General features: G+C 42.3%; 1 protein-coding gene and 1 pseudogene across 2 annotated transcripts in view; both read left to right on the top strand.

Moving 5' to 3' along the window:
* The window catches only part of LOC148111769 (uncharacterized), a 332684-nt gene that overhangs the window by 281319 nt on the left and 30050 nt on the right, over positions 1 to 21315 (top strand). The window lies entirely within an intron of this gene.
* Positions 7629 to 19992, top strand: LOC132709954 (uncharacterized; annotated as a pseudogene). The gene is made up of 5 exons (XR_015730199.1): positions 7629 to 8306; positions 11792 to 13272; positions 17793 to 18109; positions 18161 to 18506; positions 18582 to 19992. The product of XR_015730199.1 is annotated as an uncharacterized LOC132709954 (transcript).

Below are 21315 nucleotides of genomic sequence, written 5' to 3'. Positions count from 1 at the left end.
CCACTCCCATATCTAGCTCCACCCATTGTATATATAAGGAGCTGCATACGTCCATTCTGTGCTTCTATCTGTGAATATTCAGTGAATATAGAATGCCTTATGTAAATAAACAGTGATTTATTTGAATTTATAATTCTCAACTTATTTATTGAGTCTGATCCTGAAAATATCGTAACAATCTTATTATACAATATCTGTAATTTTGGGATCAAAATTTCTTTAAACTCTTTATAAAATTCTGCTGGTAACCCATCCTCACCTGGAGATTTTCCAAGTTTTAGCTTCTGAATCACATCTTTAATTTCCTCAGAGGTAATATCCTTTTCCATTTTTTCTTTATATTTATTATCAATTTTCTTCTGACCATATTTTTCTAAGAAATTTTTTAATTTACAATTATCAATTTCTTTTTTAAGATATAATTCTTGAAAAAACTTTTTAACAATTTCACATTTCTCTGATTTTTTATAATATCTCTTACCTTTTTCATCTATTAGGACACCTATTTCTCTTTTTTCTTTTTTATCTTTTGCCATTCTTGCTAATAATTTTGAATTTTTATTACCATATTCAAAAAATTCTCTTTTTAAATAGCTTAATTTTTTTTAACTATTTCTGTATCTTCCGCTATTTGTTTATTTTTCAATTTTTTAAGTTCCTCCCATAATTTCCTATCCTTAGTCTCTAGAAATCTATTTTCCAGTTCTTTTATCAATTTCTTCTTTTCCTCTATTTTTACTTTATAATTCTTATACTTCCTACTTGATAATTTAATACTTTCTCCTCTAAAAATTGCTTTCATTGTGTCCCAAACTGTTCCATAATTAACTTCCCCATTATCATTCCAATCCCAATTTTCTTCCCATTTCTTAAGAATATGATTCTTATCTTCCTCGTTTTTATATAATTTTTCATCATATCTCCAACAATTTTCTTTTTTCTCCAAAAACATATCTAATTCTAATAACAATTCTGCGTGGTCAGAGTCTTTAAATATTCCAACATCCATATTGTCCACGTTATCCATCAGATTCTTGGATACAAAAATATAATCAATTCTTGAATATGAATTAAATACCTTTGAGTGAAAAGTATACATTCTTTCGTTACCTTTAATCTCCCTCCAAACATCTACTACACCATTTTGCAACATCCAATTATCAAGTATCCCCATTTTTCTTATTCCACCATATCGGGTAGGATTGGTACTATCCATCTGGTTTCTAATTAAATTAAAATCACCAGCAATAATTACTTTCCCTACCCTTTCAGTTTGCAACAAATCGGTAATCTTATTCAAAAAATCTTTTTGATTCACATTTGGTGCGTATAAATTAACTAATGTTATTTTTTCCTCGTTAATACATCCTGTTATTATCAAATATCGTCCATCAATATCTGCTATTACTTTGTTTTTTTCAAATTGGACTCTATTTGATATTAATGTTGCAACAGCTCTAGATTTTGAGGACCCAAAAGCTTTTTCATAAACCTGCATCCCTTTTAAATACATCCTGTTTATATCTTCAGATTTCTGATGAGTTTCTTGCATAAAAAGTATGTCAGGAGAATCTCTTTTAATCTTAAATTCTAAACGTCTTCTCTTAATCTGATTCCCAGTACCTTTAACATTCCAAGTCATTACCTTAATTATCCCCATTAATATTTTTAATTTTAACTATTCCCTCTTTTTCCTTTCCGTGACCCAAAACCCAAACAAATATATATAGACAACACATAACATAAAAAAAATAATAAAAATATAAAACATACAAACAACATAAAACAAAAACTAACATGACACACAACCACATAAAATCTTCATCCCCCACCGTCTTCATTAAGACATGCCTCGTTTCCAAGAGTGGGGGAGAGGGGACCCCGTCCATCAGCTGGGTCGTCTCTTCATTGGCATAATTCTGGTTTCAATTGAACAACTACAGGTTCTTCATCCCCGCACTCGGGCTCATCTTCCCTTTTATGTTCAGAGTCCAATGTAATCATCCTTTCCACTCCTTCACCAGTAAGATCTCGACTTTTCTTCTGTACCTCCGCCAAAGATGGAGAAATATCTTTCGTTGGTTTTCTTTTCCTCTTTGGTTTTGGACCTAAACCTCCGACCGCCCCTCCTTCTTCCTCTGGTGTTGATGTATATATTTCAATTCCACCCATTTTGAGTAATTGTGATCTTAATTCACTTTGTTCTTCCTCTTTTTCCAAAAAACCAAGCTCATGGAAGTATTGGACCACATCCGTTTCTATTGTGAGTATATGCATTCTATTTTTATAGAAAAAATTCATTCGCTGTGGTGGTCTCCAATTATACTTAATACCTCTATCTCTTAATATTTTAGTAATTGGCTTCAGATAGTATCTCCACGATCTTTCCTCTCTTGAAATATCTTGAAAGACTTGGACCTGTTTTCCCTCAATCTTCAGCACAGCATCACCATTTTCTCTAATTTTTGCCATTACTTGTAATTTATCATTAACACTCGCAAATCTCACCAAAACATTTCTTATTATTTCACGTTGTCTTCTAAATCCAATTCGATAGACACTTATCAAATCTGTAGTTGTAAAATTTTTATCCAATCCAAGTTCATTAAGCCATTTCAAAACACGTTGTTTAACATTGTCCACTTTTTCTTCCACTATGCTTCTTATAACAATGTTGGACTTCCTAACTTCTTCTTCCAAAATACATATTCTTCTATCCTGTTTTTCATTTTTAAAAAAGATTTCAGTTATTTGCTTATCAATTTTTTTTGTTTGCACTTGTAGTTGGTCTACATTATCTTTTATCACTGTTACTTCTGCTGTGTATTTAGCAAAATTAACATTAATTTCTTGAACAATTTGTTCCAGCTAGTTGGATCTTTCCTTCTTTTCTTCATCCATTTTTAAATGTATTTTTTGAAATTCTGTATCCATTATTTCAATTTTATCACTTAATTTGTTTAATGCCAATACAATTTGAGCTGAGTCAATACTAGCTTGAGAAATCTGTTTGACCTTAGGTCGCACCGATTCATCTTTAGATGGATCCATCTTAATAACTCCTGTAATTTTTGACCAAATATTTCTATAACTTTATTCACAGTTCAAAATCAATGGGTCATCAACTTGTATTTAAGATGTTAAATTATTGTAGAGGAAAATCTTTAATCCTCAATTCTGTACCACAGATACTCGGAAGGGTCTTTTCAGAAGGACTTGGGCATATTTTACTTTCACTTTAAGAAGCCAGAGACGACAAATAAAGCATTAAAGAGTCCCAAATTTAAAAAAAGTTGAAAGTCCAAGTTATTGAAGGCTTGCTTACAATTGCTTCTTGCGCCAGAGGCAGTGTAAAATACAAACAGTGAAATTCCTGTAGTCATGTTAATCAAGATCAGTTACACTCCTCAGCGCCATTTTGCCCTTCTGCGAACTTCAAACAGCAAACATGCTTTAGATTACTTTAAGACTTTTAACTTTTAGTCCACAATTTTCACAGCGTCTTCAAAAAAAAAAGGGATAATTTTTCAAATTTTCAGACGATCCCACAAACAAACCATTTAAATATTCGGCTGTTCCAAAAAAAAGGTTCCTGTTCTCCACATTTATGTCGACTCCAACATTCAGGCAGCTCTCATATATCTTATTTTTATCTTATTCAAACATAGCAATAAAACTTAGTTTGCTGCCCTTCGCCCTGTCGACATCTTTTGCGGATCCAACTCACAGTTAAATTCTAATTTATTGTTTTTCAGACCTCTTTAAATCATCGTCTCGCCGTTTCATCACCCCCTCTGCTCACTTTTATCCCTCAAAGGGAAAGCACTTTAAAAGAAAACCTCAATTAAAAGCAGTTCAGGGTGACTAACCACATCAATCTTAGTCCATCCAAGACAGGAACTCTTCAATAACGCACCTAGTTGTTATCGGACTTCAAAAATGCTGTTTATTTTATTTTCATCCGCTTTCAATTTTCCATATGCCGCAGAGAGACGAAGACAATGTCTTCTAAGCCACAGCCATGAACACGCCCCCATTTATTTAAAAATTTAAACAAAGTTTATCTTTGAACATTTTTGCCAATCTTTCCGGTGACATGTTTTATAGTTGGCACATGTCACCGGATATAGATTGGAAAAAATGTTCAAAGATAAATCAGCTAAATGTTGGAAATGCCACCAGACATCGGGATCGTACTATCACATGTGGTGGACATGTCCAGAAGTGAGAAATTATTGGGCACAATAATCACAATAATCACAAAAACTGATACAGCAACACATTGATCTTAAACCGGAGCTGTTCCTGTTGGGTATCTAACCAGAGAAATTTAGTAGAGAAAATACATATTTGATTATACATGTAATAAAGGCAGCAAGAATGGTATTTGCACAAAATTGGGAAGCAGAAAAAATTCCTACAAAGGGAGAGCTAATTAAGAAAATATTAGAATGTGCAGAAATGAGTAGATTAATATTAGCAATTAGTGGGAAGGAAGAATCGGAGTGTTACAACATATGGGGGAAATTTTATCGATGGATAGAGACTGAATAGAGGCAAGAGGCAATGTAAAAATAAGAAATATGGGGGAAATATATTTATTTCATACATTAAATTCACAATACATTAAATTCAAATGTAAGAAGAAAGATAATTATGTACTAAAAAAATGATGATACATGTTGAATATGATGACACGGAAGCTCCACTCATTAATGTAGCTCTGGATAAACTTCCCATCACACCCTTTGTGGTTGCCATGTTGTTTTGTGCTTTTTTCCATCATCCCAGCTGAGCTCCCCCCATTATTTCTGCTTAGGTGAGGCAACTTTTTCTGAATTTCAAAGCAATATAGCAATCCAGGACAAAATCCTGTCTCCCTTGAACGAGTTCTACCAAAACAAAATATTGCCTAGCTTTGAAGGGAAAAAATGATAAGGATATAATAAAGCATACTAGAATATGATATACTGGTATACCAGATTCTGTAACCATGAGGTTCCTGTAATATATATATGCCTTTGCATTTGTATATCACATATATTATGCCTTCATGTATCTCCTGTAACAAACACATTCTGTTATTAGGCCTCTGTAATGTCTCTGGTATTTGTCAAACATTTGTTCCTGCCATTTGATCTGAACCCATATCCATCTTCTTCCTGTTTTTCTTGTGCCATCTAAGAGCATGGTAGGCATCTCAGCTGGAACTCCAGACATCATCATCCGAGGGATAATTTACACTTCAGCCCTAACTTCCACCTTTGATCTGTTCCCTGCAGCCCAGGGGGCCAAATGAGCAATTGGGAGAACAAAGGAAGAGATAAGGCTAATTGGGAGGCTTCTATTCCCTTGCAGGGCAACAAGGAATACACAAAGCTAAACTAGGAGGCCAGAATTGGGTACTAAGCTGATGTCTCTGAGGGTGTAAAAGGATGCCATACCTTCCCCAAGGGGTGCCTATCTCCTCGCATGCATTGTATCTGTATGTTCCGGATATAGTCCCACCCAGTATTTTGTTTTTGGCCATAAATAAAATCTGCTTTTTTTTGCAAGCCTCGTCTTGAGTCTCTGTCTTTCGCATTCTGGTGACTCAAGTATATTTTGGGACCTTACAGCTTAATGATGCTGAACCCCCAAAGCACATGACCCTCTTTTGGCCAAGTTCCAAATGTTGAGGGATCCAGCAGTTAAAGGGACCCAGAGAGAAACCAACTTGGATCCTTTCAAAATTGCATGATTTCCTGCTCCCTTTTTCCAACAATGAGCTATTGATTTCTATGAGGAAATTCACCAGCAGGAACCGTTGGCAGGAGATTCGGAGCCTCCAGTCCTCTTTAACTGGAGCTGCTCAGCTTTTGTGCAGGAATTCCTAGTTCTTCTACCTAGGAACAAGAATTGTCCTGGATCAAATAGTTGATGCTGCTGAGAAACACACTTGAGAGAGTCACATGGAGAGAGTATAGTTATTTATTTGCAACCTGCCTTTCTTACTTTTACTGATAAGGTGGAGAACAAATCCAAGAAAATGAAGGGGAATATTTGTAGCTGAGGGTTGCCATGAGGGGTCTCTCTCCCTTCTAGCAAAGATGATGTTAGTTTGGGCAATGAAACGTCTGCAAGAAGAGAAGCCCCCAGGAGCCCCTCCCCCCTCACGTCCAGCACAGCTTCCTCTTCTCCTCCCCCAACAACAACCCTGTGAGGTGGGCTGGACTGAAAGAGCGGCTGATTCAAACTCAGGGTCTCCTAAGGTCCCAGAATAGACCCAACTGGCTCCCCTTCATGGACTGGTATAAGGCTGCAGCCCCAGAAGAGCCCCTGACCTTCCCCTCCCTCAATACGGAGGTGGGGGGGGGAGACCGGACCCTAAAGTTCAAAGGGAGCCCCTCCCTTCCCTCCTCCCCCCCAACGTAATAAAAATAAAATAAATTAAAATGTAATTTAAATGTAATTTAAAAAAAACCATCAAAGAAAAACCTGGGGCCAATCCATGCCACCTTCTCCTTGTCTGACCTCCCAGCGCCTGGGGAAAAGCCAGGGGTTTAAAGGCTAAAAGGGTGGGGGCTTTTTAAGAATATGGCTCATATCTCACAAAGCTTCCTTGGCCTTAGAGAGTCCCTTTAGCAGTTTCTGCTGGAAGACAAGGGGACTGTTGAGAGAATCCAATTGACAAGAGTTTCTGATGTCTGGGGAGGGTCTTACATGGTATGGACAGTTCACACCCCCAACAATGGAGGCCAAATTAGCCCTAGATTCAGCCACAGCACACTTGCTCCAATGAGGATCTGAGTGGGATGAGCATTTAAAGGCAACTTATTAAGAGTATTGTAGCAAAGAGATCTCCCTCAATGAAAAGAAGGAATCCAGGACGCAGAATCAGGTTTCATTTTATACTCCACAACAGTAGAAAAAGTAAAAAGTTGATTGCATGGAAAAAATCAGTGTCAACAAAAATCTATTTTAAAATATGAAAATCAGTTTTTTTTTAACTTAAATCATTTTTTTTATTTTTATCAAATTCATTTTAATAAAATGCTTTTGGAGTAAAAATCTATTTAAAGATAATTTTCTATCAAACAACAGCAGGGAGAAGCTCTTTAACACCCAGAACAATAAAGTTCAAATGAGCCCTAGATTTCAGCCACAGCACACTTGCTCCAATGAGGATCTGAGTGGGAGGAGCATTCAAAGGCAATTTATTAAGAGTATTGTAGCAAAGAGATCTCCCTCAATGAAAAGAGGGAATCCAGGACACAAAGAGCGGCTGATTCAAACTCAGGGTCTCCGAAGGTCCCACAAGAGACCCAACTGGCTGCCCTTCATGGGCTGATATGAATCCTCCCCCCCCCCCTCCGTCCCACCTCCGCCCCGGACCGTAATAACCGGCGGCACTGCGCAGGCGCCATCTGCCTCGTTGCAGGAAGAAGGACGCTGATTGGTCGCGCTCGGGATGTCGGTGATGGGCAGGAGGACTCCGAGGGGCGGATCCTCCAAAGGAAAAGGCGGAATTAGTGGAGAGAAAAGGGCGTGAAGCCTCCACTTCCGGAAACAAAATGGGCAACAAGGGAAGCAGCCTGAATCAGCGATAGAGGAGGCCGTTTGATGCAGGTTGGCACAGGGGATGCTGGGAGTTGAAGTCCGGGAGGGTCTCTCCAGTGGCCTGGGAGCCTGAGGCCTAGTCTTGAGGGCGGGGAGGCAGGGTCTTGGGCCTGGGCCTCCCCTGCGGGAAAGGGGATGCAGCCGTGACCCTCTTCTCTTTCTCCCCTGCAGGAGGACGGAGGATGGCGGCGGATGCAGGAAAGAGGCGCCGACTGAGAGGAGGAGGAGGAGAGCGGGCCCTGCAGAGCAGCCCTGCCCGGTCCCGGCGCGGCTTCCCCGGGAGACAGAGGGGAAAGGCCGGGGGCTCTGGGGCTGCAGGAGGGAGGAGCCCAGGGGAGGAGGAAACGGGCGGAGACCCCGAGACGGACCTGCAGGGCGGAGGCTCCTTCGGAAGACTCCGAAAGTCTCAAAGGATGCAGGAGGGAGGAAAGAAATATCAGTGCCCGGAATGTGGAAAAACCTTCAAAACAAACGGAAATCTTGAAAACCATTTAAAAATCCACACAGCAGAGAAACCATTTAAATGCCCGGAATGTGAAAAATCCTTCAGAACAAATGGACGTTTTGAAAACCATCTAAAAAACCACTCAGTTGGAAACCGATATCAATGCCTGGAGTGTGGAAAGGGCTTCAGTCAGAGGGGAGATCTTTATACACATCAAAGAATCCACACAGGAGAAAAACCTCATAAGTGCCTGGCAAGAAAGGTAATAAAATCCAATTAAAACTTTCACTTTTAATAAATTTAATACATTTTTTTCTTTTAATAAATTCCTTTAGTCTTCCAGGGCCATGCCCAGGGTCCCAGACCTGAGTTTGACTGCTGTCGGTCATTCTTATGGCAACTAGCAGAGCAGGCTGTCCTGGGAGGGGCGGGAGGCCTTGTATGAGTCTGGATGGTGGTTCAGGAATGTTGGATTCTCTCTCTCTCTCTTTTTTTATTTAAAAAGTTTTACAAATACATTTTCTCCCCAATTTCCACCCCCCCAAACCCTCCCTAACCCTCCCCTTTCCCCCCCAGGACTTCCACAAAATAAAATCCTAATCAAAAATACATTTTATGAAACTTAAACCCCTCCACCCCCTGTATACTATTTATACCTTCATAAAACTCAATTAATCTATCCCTACATAATACATTCATTCAGCTAAAAGCTATCTGATATTTCCTAGTTTGATATTTATTCTGCACATAATCTATCCACTTTTTCCACTTCCATACATAAGACTCTTGAGTTTGGTCTTTTAAATATGCTGAAATCTTCGCCATCTCTGCAAAACTGGCCATTTTCAAAGTCCATTCTTCAATAGTGGGCATAGCTTCATTTTTCCAGTATTGACCTATCAATAATCTCGCTGCTGTCACCATATACAATATCAGCTTTGTTTCACCCAAAGTAAAATCCTTAACTATACCCAATAGAAACAGTTGTGGAGCAAACTGAAGTTTTTTCTTCAAAACATTTTGCATAACCCACCAAATTTTTATCCAAAAAGCCTTCACTTTCTTACAAGTCCACCACATATGATAATATGTGGCATCTATGCAATCACATCTCCAGCATTTTGGTTGAACATTAGGATACATACACGATAATTTCTTAGGATCTAAATGCCACCTATAAAACATTTTATAAAAATTTTCCCTCAGATTCTGCGACTGTGTAAATTTAACATTCTAGACCCATATTTTTTCCCATGTTTCCAACATCGCTGGTTCTGCAAAATTTTGTGCCCACTTTATCATACAATCTTTAACCAATTCATTTTCCGAATCCCTTTCTAGCAAACCCTCTTAATATGCATTGGACCTTTCTCTCTTATATGTCTAACCAATTCTTCTTCATGCATCATTATACCAGTTTTTTTTATCTTCTTTCCATCTCAGTTGAAGTTGATTATACTGTAGCCAAGTTAAATTAATCCCTTCTTCCAACAGTATTTCTAATGTCTTTAATTGCCATCTGCCCCCATCCATAAAAAGAACTTCTTTGTATAACCCCCCCCCGAGTGACATTATATTTGTATTCCACATGATATGACCAAGATCCAGCCATAATGGTATTTTGTAATCCCATTTGAATCGGTGCTTCTTCCAAACTCTCATCAAAGAGTTCCTAAGAATGCGGCTTTTGAATACTTTATCCACTTTGTTCTCATAGAATAAATATGCATGCCAACCAAATTCAAGATCATGACTTTCTATATTCAATATTCCAGTCTTTATCCTTCCAAACCAATCACTTGCTTGCGTCAAAGCTGCTGCTTCATAATACAATTGTAGGTTTGGAAGTTTAAGGCCTCCCCTTTCTGGAACATCTTGCATAATTTTCAGTTTGACTCTTGGCTTTTTCTCATTCCAGACAAACTTATTCAGTCCATTTTGCCATTCTCTCAATTGCTTATCACTTTTAAGCACCGGAATCATTTGAAACAAAAAGAGAAATCTAGGCAAAACGTTCATCTTAACTGCTGCTATTCTTCCAAGCAACGACAGTTGCAGTTTTTTCCACGTCTCCAAATCCTTTTGTACCTCTCGCCACAACACCTCATAATTATTTTGAAATAATTTTATATTTGAGTCTGCAACTTGTACTCCTAAATATTTAACTTTTGATACTATTTCAAAGCCTGCTTTGCTTTCAAGTTCCTGCTTACGATCTTGTGTCATATTTTGAACAATCATCTTAGTCTTTTTCTGGTTCAGTCTAAATCCTGATATCATACCATATTCTTTTATAATGTCTTTCATCTGAATTATTGATTCCATCGGCTGTGTTAGGGTAAAAACCAGATCATCTGCAAATGCCTTGGTCCTATAATCCTCATGCCTAATAGCTATGCCATGTAATAAGTTTGAATCTTGCATTGTATTCAACAAGACTTCTAATGTTAGAATAAATAACAATGGGGATAACGGACAACCTTGTCTTGTTCCTTTTTCAATACTAAAATTTGTAGTCAGACTTCCATTAATAATAATTTGTGCCATTTGTTGTTGATAAATTGCTGAAACCGCCTGTGTAAACTGATCCCCAAAGTCCATTTTTCTCAAAATCTTTAATAGAAAGTTCCAACCCACTCTATCAAAGGCCTTCTCCGCATCCAGAAACACCAGCACTGCAGATATCTGTAGGAATGTTGGATTCTCAACGGGGCAGCTGTGGACGAGATCCCTGCCTGATCCCTGTCCAAGGGCTGCAGTTGAGGGCTGCTCCAATTGTTAGACTTTGAAGTTAAACTCTGTGCAGCTCCCAGAAAGCCATTTTAAAAACAAAGAAACAAACAAAAACCTGGGGGCCAATCCATGCCAGCTTCTCCTTGTCTGACCTCCCAACACCTGGGGAAGAGGCAGGTGTTTTAAGGCTAAAAGGGTGGGGGCTTTTTAAGAATATGGCTCATATCTCACAAAGCTTCCTTGGCCTTAGAGAGTCCCTTGTAGGGGTTTCTGCTGGAAGACAAGGGGACCATTCAGGGAATCCAACTGACAGTTTCAGATGCTGGGGATGGTCTTAATAGGTCCCCACATTTGGGAAATCCACATAGATTATATCAAACAATGGCAGGGAGAAGCTCCTTCGCACTCACAACAATGAAGGCCAAATGAGCCCTAGATTCAGCCACAGCACACTTGCTTCAATGAGGATCTGAGTGGGATGAGCATTCAAAGGCAATTTATTAAGGAAAGGGATTTTCCTCAATGAAAAGAGGGAATCCAGGACACAAAGAGCGGCTGATTCAAACTCAGGGTCTCCTAAGGTCCCAGAATAGACCCAACTGGCTGCCCTTCATGGGCTGATATAAGGCTTCAACTCCTGACCTCCGCCAGCCTCAATACGGGGGGGGGATCAGACCCGACCCCAAAGTTTAAGAAGTCCGCTGATTGGTTGTGCTCGGGATGTCGACGATTGGCAAATGGACTCTGAGTGGCAGTTCCTCCAAAGGAAAAGGCGGAACTAGTGGAGAAAAAAGGGCGTGAAGCCTCCACTTCCGGAAACAAAATGGGCAACGAAGGAAGCTGCCTGAATCGGCGATAGAGGAGGCCCTTTGATGCAGGTTTGGCGCAGGGGATGCTGGGAATCGTAGTCCGGGAGAGTCTTTCTGGTCCGCATGAGGGGGGGGGGCTTGGGCCTGGGCTGCCCCTGCGGGGAACGGGATGCAGCCATGACCCTCTTCTCTTTCTCCCCTGCAGGATGGCGGCGGATGCAGGAAAGAGGCGGCGGCCGAGAGGAGGAAGAGGAGAGCGGGCCCCGGCGTGGCTTCCCCGGGAGACGGCAGGGAAAGGCTGGGGGGCTCCGGGGCTGCAGGAGGGAGGAGCCCAGGGGGAGCCCGGGAAAGGCGGCTGCCTGGAGGGCGATGCGGGGAGGAGGAAACAGGCGGAGACCCCGAGACGGGGCTGGAGGGCGGAGGCTCCTTTGGAAGACCCCGAAAGCCCCAGAGGATCCAGGAGAAAGCAAAGAAACATCAGTGCCTGGAATGTGGAAAAACCTTCAAAACAAACGGAAATCTTCAAAGCCATCTAATTATCCACACAGGAGAAAAACCTCATAAGTGCCTGGAGTGTGGAAAGAGCTTCAGTGATAGGAGCAACCTTTATACACATCAAAGAATCCACTCAGGAGAAAAACCTCATAAATGCCTTGAGTGTGGAAAGAGATTCAGTCAGAGGAGCAACCTTAATAGACATCGAAGAATCCACTCAGGAGAAAAACCTCATAAATGCCTTGAGTGTGGAAAGAGCTTCAGTCAGAGGAGCAACCTTTATAAACATCAAAGGTTCCACTCAGGAGAAAAACCTCATAAATGCCTTGAGTGTGGAAAGAGCTTCACTCATAGCAGCGGCCTTTATACACATCAAAGAATCCACACAGGAGAGAAACCTTATAAGTGCCTTGAGTGTGGAAAGAGCTTCACTCATAGCAGCGGCCTTTATACACATCGAAGGATCCACACAGGAGAGAAACCTTATAAGTGCCTTGAGTGTGGAAAGAGCTTCATTCAGAGCAGCAAACTTTATATACATCAAAGGATCCACACAGGAGAAAAACCTCATAAGTGCCTGGAGTGTGGAAAGAGCTTCAGTAAGAGGGGACATCTTTATACACATCAAAGAATCCACTCAGGAGAAAAACCTCATAAATGCCTGGAGTGTGGAATGAGCTTCAGTCAGAGGGGACATCTTTATACACATCAAAGGATCCACACAGGAGAGAAACCTCATAAATGCCTTGAGTGTGGAAAGAGATTCAGTCATAGCAGCACCCTTTATAAACATCAAAGGATCCACTCAGGAGAAAAACCTCATAAGTGCCTGGAGTGTGGAAAGAGCTTCACTCATAGCAGCACCCTTTATACACATCAAAGGATCCACTCAGGAGAAAAACCTCATAAGTGCCTGGAGTGTGGAAAGAGCTTCACTCATAGCAGCGGCCTTTATACACATCAAAGAATCCACTCAGGAGAAAAACCTCATAAGTGCCTGGAGTGTGGAAAGAGCTTCACTCATAGCAGCACCCTTTATACACATCAAAGGATCCACTCAGGAGAAAAACCGTATAAATGCCTTGAGTGTGGAAAGAGATTCAGTCAGAGGGGAAACCTTTATAAACATCAAAGGATCCACTCAGGAGAAAAACCTCATAAATGCCTGGAATGTGGAAAGAGCTATACTGAGCGTAGTAGCCTCAATCAACACCTAAGAATTCACGTGGGAGAAAAATGAAAAACACACCTGAGTGTGAGAAGACCTTCAGTCACGGTGTATCTCGGGAATTGAATTGAATTGTATATTTAATTTGGCCAAATGTGAATAGACACCCTAGGAATTCACCTAGTGCATATTCATGATAATTATAATAATTCCAATAAGAGGAATTATTGGTCTTTACTCCAAATGAGTAAAGAAGACAATAAGGGTAAATAATAACTGCCAAATAAGGGACTTTCTCAGGCTGAATAATAAAGGACTTTTTCAATTGTACATGCTAGATTTTTCAACTGGTCTAAATTGTACCTTTTCACAAGAGACATGCCATTTCCCATGTGAATGTTCTTTTAATGCTTATGCTTAATATTATGGGATGTTACTGTCCATGTCTCTGATGTAACTGTAACTTGAGCAGAGTGATTTCTTCCATGCAATCAGCTCTTGTTTTGTATTTTTTTTTCTACTGTATGGAGTATAAAATGAAACCCGATTCTGTGTCCTGGATTCCCTCTTTTCATTAAGGGAAATCTCTTTGCCACAATATTCTAATAAGTTGCCTTTAAATAGTCATCCCACTCAGTGCCTAAGTGAAGCAAGTGTGCTGTGGCTGAATCTAGGGCTAATTTGGCCTCCATTGTTGGGGGTGTGAACTGTCCATACCATGTAAGACCCTCCCCAGACACCAGAAACTCTTGTCAATTGGATTCTCTCAAAGGTCCCCTTGTCTTCCAGCAGAAACTGCTAAAGGGACTCTCTAAGGCCAAGGAAGCTTTGTGAGATACGAGCCAGATTCTCAAAGGGCCTCCAGCCTTTCAGCCTTCAACACCCGGCTTTTCCCCAGGCGCTGGGAGATCAGACAAGGAGAAGGTGGCATGGATTGGCGCCTGGCTTTTCTTTGTTTTTATTTTCCATGTTTTAATGTGTTGTATTGTTTTTAAAACAGCTTTTGGGGAGCTGCAGTGAGTTGACTGAAGAATGTTTTAAATGACTCATGGGGGACCTCTTTGATCCCCCACGAGGTGCAGAGACTGGGTGTCCCCCAGTTGTCAGGATAAAGTCCCCCATTACTAGGCTTTCTCTTGATCAGCTAAATCGGCGTCCGCCTTCCTTCAAGCAGCCAGAGGGCGCCTGCACAAGTCCCGAGTCCCGCGTAGAGGTGAGGCAGGGGGGGCTCCCTTTGATCTTTGGGGTCCGGTCTCCCCTTTGGGGGGCCCCTCCCGCATTCTGGCAGGCAGAGGTTGAGGGGCCCTTCTGGGACTGGGACTCCCCCCCCCATCCAGGCTCCCTCCCTAGGCAAGGTGGGGGGGGAGGTTGGAGGGGCACCCAGGCAGGTAAGAGGCCAAATGGGCATTTTCACCCTTGCAATACAACTCTGGTAAATTGGCTGCAAATAGAGGGAGGATTTCCCAGAGTCCAGGAGCCCTCCAGAAACCAACCCACCTCTTGGAAGGCACCTTCACTCTGATAACTGACGGTAACTGGCAGTTGAGCCTGCATGGGTGAGGTCATGAAGCCCTCAGAATTCCCTCAGAGATGGCAGGCCTCCCTTGGCCTCCTCCCAAGGCTCACCTGCTCCGCCTTTTCCACACCCACCAGTGCCAGGCAAATGTCTGAAGGAGGCGACCAAACCAATCACTCAAGCTGCCCAGTTCTCCTATTTTGGCACAAAAGGCAGATTTTTGTATGTAGACTGCCTCTCTCAAGGGAAGCTCCACTTTTTTTTTTTTTTTTTGAAAAAAAAATATTTTTATTTTTAAACAAACAATTCATCATTAATCAATCAGTGTAACATCTTGGTACAAAATTCATTTAAAAATTTAAACAAAGTTTATCTTTGAACATTTTTGCCAATCTTTCCGGTGACATGTTTTATAGATGGCACATGTCGTCGGATATAGATTGGCAAAAATGTTCAAAGATAAATCAGCTAAATTTTGGAAATGCCACCAGACATTGGGATCGTACTATCACATGTGGTGGACATGTCCAGAAGCGAGAAATTATTGGGCACAATAATCACAAAAACTGATACAGCAACACATTGATCTTAAGCCGGAGCTGTTCCTGTTGGGTATCTAACCGGAGAAATTTAGTAGAGAAAATACATATTTGATTATTCATGTAATAAAGGCAGCAAGAATGGTATTTGCACAAAATTGGGAAGCAGAAAAAAATTCCTACAAAGGGGGAGCTAATTAAGAAAATATTAGAATGTGCAGAAATGAGTAGATTAACATTAGCAATTAGTGAGAAGGAAGAATCGGAGTGTTACAGCATATGGGGGAAAATTTATCAATGGATAGAGACTGAATATAGACAATAGGCAGTGTAAAAATAAGAAATATGGGGGAAATATGTTGCAATACATTAAATTTAAATGTTAGAGGAAAGATAAATATGTTCTAAGAAAATGATGATACATGTTGAATATGATGACACGGAAGCTCCACTCATTAATGTGGCTCTGGATAAACTTCTCATCACACCCTTTGTGTTGCCATGTTGTTTTGTGCTTTGTTCCATCATCCCAGGTGAGCTCCCTCCGTTTTTTCTGCTTAGGTGAGGCAACTTTTTCTGAATCCCAAAGCAATACAGCAATCCAGGACAGAAAGCAAAATCCCGTCTCTCTTGAACCACTTCTGCCTAAACAAAATACTGCAGAGCTTAATGATGCTGAACCCCCAAAGCACATGACCCTCTTTTGGCCAAGTTCCAAGTGTTGAGGGATCCAGCAGTTAAAGGGACCCAGAAAGAACCCAATTTGGATCCTATCAAAATGGCCTGATTCCCTGCCTCCTTTTTCCAAAGTTTTTGGAATGATAGCAGGATCCATTGGCAGGACGTTTTCATCCTTAGGTCCTCTTTAACTGGGGACGGTCTGCTTTTGTGCATGAATTCCAAATTAGAATAGAATCACAGAGTTGGAAGGGACCTTGGAGGTCTTCTAGTCCAACCCTCTGCTTAAGCAGGAAACCCTACAGCACTTCAGACAAATGGTTATGCAATCTCTTCTTTAAAACTTCCAGTGTTGGAGCGTTCACAACTTCTGGAGGCAAGTTCTTCCACTGGTTAATTGTCAGGAAATTTCTCCTTAGTTCTAAGTTGTTCCTCTCCTTGATGAGTTTCCACCCGTTGCTTCTTTTGTCCTGCCCTCAGGGGCTTTGGAGAATAGCTTGGCTCCCTCTTCTTCTATCTCGGAACAAGAATTCTCCTGGATCAAATAGAGGCCATGGAGTTGCTTCTTAAAAACAAATTTGTCAGTTATTGAATCCATATAGAGAATTTATTAGAATCCTGGATTTATTTTTACAAATAAGGGGAAGAACACATGCAGCAAAATGAAGGGGACTATTTGCAGCTGAGGGTTGAACTGAGGGGTCTTTGGAGCTCTCTGAGCCCCCCTCCCTTCTAGCCATGAGGAAGGAAGCTACTTTGGGCAATGAAACATCTGCAAGGAGAGAAGCCCCCAGGAGCCCCTCCCCCCTCCCATCCAGCACAGCTTCCTCCTCTCTTCCCCCAACAACAACCCTGTGAGGTGGGCTGGACTGAAAGAGCGTCTGATTCAAACTCAGGGTCTCGTAAGGTCCCAGAATAGACACAACTGGCTGCCCTTCATGGGCTGGTATAACATCGCATCCCCAGAAGACCCCCTGACCTCCCCCTCCCTCAATACGAGGTGGGGGGAGACGGGACCCCAAAGTTCAAAGGGAGACCCCCCCACCTCCGCCCCGGACCGTAATAACTGGCGGCACCACGCAGGCGCCATCTGCCTTGTTGAGGGAAGAAGGACGCTGATTGGTCGCGCTCGGGATGTCGGCGATGGGCAAATGGACTCCGTGGGGCGGATCCTCCAAAGGAAAAGGCGGAACTAGTGGAGAAAAAAAGGGCGTGAAGCCTCCACTTCCGGAAACAGAATGGGCACGAGGGAAGGTGCCTGAATCGGCGACAGAGAGTCTCTCCAGAGAAGGGAGCCTTGGGAGCCCAAGGCCTACTCTGGGGGCGGGCGGGGAGTGAGACGGGAGGCTGGGAATGAGGCCGTGTCTGTCTGGAGAATGTCCGGGAGGCCGTGGAAGGCAGGGGCTTGGGCCTGGGCCTCTCCTGCGGGGAAGGGGAGGCAGCCGTGACCCTCTTCTCTTTCTCCCCTGCAGGAGGACGGAGGATGGCGGCGGATGCAGAAAAAAGGTGCCGGCCGAGAGGAGAAGGAGGTGAGCGGGCCCCACGGAGCAGCCCTGCCCGGTCCCGGCGCGGCTTCCCCGGGAGACGGCAGGGAAAGGCCGGGGGGCTCCGGGGCTGCAGGAGGGAGGAGCCCAGGGGGAGCCCGGGAAAGGCGGCTGCCTGGAGGGCGATGCGGGGAGGAGGAAACGGGCGGAGACCCGGAGACGGGCCTGGAGGGCGGAGGCTCCTTCGGAAGACCCTCAAAGCCCGGAAGGATCCAGGAGGGAGGAAAGGAACATCAGCGCCCGGAATGTGGAAAAACTTTCAAAAGAAACGACTATCTTCAAAGACATCTTAGCATCCACTCAAGAAAGAATATATTTGAATGCCTGGAGTGTGGAAAGAGCTTCAATTATAGGAGCAACTTTGATAGACATTTAAGAAACCACTCAGGAGAAAAACCTCATAAATGCCTAGAATGTGGAAAGAGTTTCAGTCAGTTGTGAAACCTTTATAAGCATCAGAGGATCCATTCTGGAGATAAGCCATATCAATGCCTGGAGTGTGGAAAGAGATTCAGTCGGAAGGAATATCTTTATAGACATCAAAGAATCCACTCAGGAGAGAAACGGAATAAATGCTTGGAGGGTGGAGAGACTTTCAGAAGATCTGGGAATTCCGAAAGGATCCACAAGAGAGGAAAGAAATACGAATGCCCGGAATGTGAAAAATCCTTCAAAAGAAACGGAAATCTTGAAAACCATTTAAAAATCCACTCAAGAAAGAATCCACTTAAATGCCCAGAGTGTGGAAAGAGCTTCAATTCTAGGAGCCACTTTAGTAGACATCAAATAGACATCCATTCCGGAGAAAAGCCATACAAATGCCTTGAGTGTGGAAAAACCTTCAAAAGAAATGACCATCTTCAAACTCATCTAAGAATCCACACAGGAGAAAAACCTCATAAGTGCCTGGAGTGTGGAAAGAGCTTCAGTCAGAGGAGCAGCCTTTATAGACATCAAAGGATCCGTTGGGGAGAGAAACCAAAGAAATACCTGGAGGGCAGAGGCTCCTTCGGAAGACCCCGAAAGCCCCAAAGGATCCAGGGGGAAGCAAAGGAACATCAGTGCCCGGAATGTGGAAAAACCTTCAAAAGAAAGGGAAATCTTGAAAACCATTTAAAAATCTACTCAGGAGAAAAGAAATATGAATGCCCAGAATTTGAAAAATTCTTCAAAAGAAACGACCATCTTGAAAGTCATTTAAGGATCCACACGGGAGAAAAACCTCATAAGTGCCTGGAGTGTGGAAAGCGCTTCAGTCAGAGGGGACATCTTTATACACATCAAAGGATCCACACAGGAGAAAAACCTCATAAATGCCTGGAGTGTGGAAAGAGCTTTCGTCATACCAGCCACCTTCATAGACATCAAAGGATCCATTTGATAGAGATACCGAAGAAATGCCTGGAGGGCGGAGGCTCCTTCAGAAGGCCCCAAAGGATCCAGGAGGGAGGAAAGAAACATCAGTGACCCGAATGTGGAAAAACTTTCAAAAGAAAGGGAAGTCTTCAAAGGCATCTAAGGATCCACTCAAGAGAGAAGCCATACAAATGCCTCAAGTGTGGAAAAGCCTTCAAAAGAAATGACTATACTCAAACTCATCTAAGAATCCACACAGGAGAAAAACCTCATAAGTGCCTGGAGTGTGGAAAGAGCTTTACTAACGGTGTAAATCTCTGTCGACATAAAATCATTCATAGAGGAGAAAAACCACATAAATGTCTTGATTGTGGAAAGAGCTTCAATCGGAGAGGAAATCTTTACGTGCATCAAAGAATCCACTCAGGAGAGAAACCACATAAATGCCTTGAGTGTGGAAAGAGCTATATTGAGAGTAGTAGCCTCAATCGACACCAAAGAATTCACGTGGGAGAAAAATGATAAACATGCCTGAGTGTGAGAAGTCACAGAAGGTGTCTCAGGAATTGAATTGAATTGCATGTTTAATTTGGCCAAGTATGAATAGACACAGTAGGAATTTGTCTTGAGTGCAAAAGCTCTCAGTGTACCTACAAAGCAACAGAATAATGATATTCATGATAGTACTTATAATAATTCCAATAAGACGGTTGAATAAAGATAATAAGGGTAAATAATAACTGCCAAATAAGGGACTTTCTCAGGCTGAATAACAAAGGACTTTTTCAATCGTACATGCTTGATGTTTCAACTGGCTGAAATTGTACCTTTTCACAACAGACTTTCGTGACTCATGATGCCATTTCCCATCTGAACATTCTGTTTTTAATTCAATGGTCATTTCGGTGGTTATCCTTAATATTATGGGATGTTACTGTCCTTGTCTGTAACTGACCAGGATGATTTCTTCCATACAATCAACTCTTCTTTTATACTTTTTCTACTGTATGGAATATAAAATGAAACCCAATTCTGTGTCCTGGATTCCCTCTTTTCAGTAAGGGAAAACTCTTTGCTACAATATTCTAATAAATTGCCTTTGAATAGTCATCCCGCTCAGATCCTAACTGAAGCAAGTGTGCCCGTGGCTGAATCTAGGGCTAATTTGACCTGTAATGTTGTGGGCATGAAAGAGCTGCTCCCTGCCATTGTTTGATATAATCTATATGGGTTTTCCAAATGTCCATGCCATGTAAGACCATCCCCAAGCACCTGAAAATTGGATTCTCTCAGTGGTCCTCTTGTCTTCCAGCAGAAGCCACTTAAGTCGAGACTGACTTAAGGCCAACAAAGGTTTGCGAGATACGAGCCAGATTCTCAAAGGGCCTCCATCCTTTCAGCCTTAAACACCTGGTGTCAGCGTTCCAGGAAACCCCAACTCCGAGTAAAGACGCAGAAGCAAGCATTTTCCAAAGTTCTCTTTACTAGAATAGGTAAACTGGCACATCTGGGGAAACCCGAATCTGAAAGCAAAGCCCCCCCAAACCATCCCCTCACTCCCCAGTCGATCACATGCTCCAATCAACGTCCATCCCATCTCGACTCAGCCTCCTGACCTCTCCTTCTCCAGACGCTGGATCGCCCTGACCTTGACCGACAGGAAGAATGCTATTCTGTCTACTAACAACCCCTCTCCTGAATCCCCCCTCCTACTTTCCCACACAGGAGAAAGTGGCAGCATGGAAGCTTCTGGACTAATATGGCTTCCAAAGCTGACATCTGGCTTTTCCCCAGGCGCTGGGAGATCGGACAATGAGAAGTTGGCATGGATTGGCGCCTGGCGTTTGTTTTTAAAATGGCTTTTGGGGAGCTGCAGTGAGTTGACTGAAAGATGGGCAGTTATAAGAACGTTTTAAATGAGTAAGTCTCATTAGGGACCTCTTTGATCTCCCACTAGGTGCAGAGACTGGGTGATCCCCAGTTGTCAGGATAATGAAAGTCCCACATTTCTCTGCTTTCTGTTCATCAGTTAAATGCTTAGCAAAAGGTGCATCTAGTTCCGTGGTGTCAAATTTGATTTCATTCAGGGCCGCATCAGGATTGTTTGACCTGGGGGGGGGGAGGGATTTCCGGGGTGGGCATGGCCAGCTCGTAGTCACTCCTGTTGGGGGGACCTGTGGTGGCCAAGTGCTAAGGCAGGACTTCTCTCAGACCCTCCCTCATTATAATCTTCCTTCCCTTTTCTTTTTCCTTCCCTCTTCCTTCCCCACTTTCCTCATTTTTCTTTCCTTGCTCTCTTCTTGTCTTTCCTTCTTTGTCTTTCTTCTTTCCCTTTCTCCTTTCCTGTCCATTCTTGGATGCTCAAAGACAAAAGAGGAAACATTTATTTTGCTTTTAGTTTCTTTTTCTAATCCTCTGCCAGTGAAAATGGAG

The sequence above is a fragment of the Pantherophis guttatus genome, chromosome 16 (assembly GCF_059756535.1).
Source record: "Pantherophis guttatus breed Tessera chromosome 16, ASM5975653v1, whole genome shotgun sequence".
In the NCBI taxonomy this organism is placed as follows: domain Eukaryota; kingdom Metazoa; phylum Chordata; class Lepidosauria; order Squamata; family Colubridae; genus Pantherophis; species Pantherophis guttatus.
Note: the sequence above shows the minus strand (reverse complement) of the source record. Positions and strands in the feature narration are given on the sequence as shown.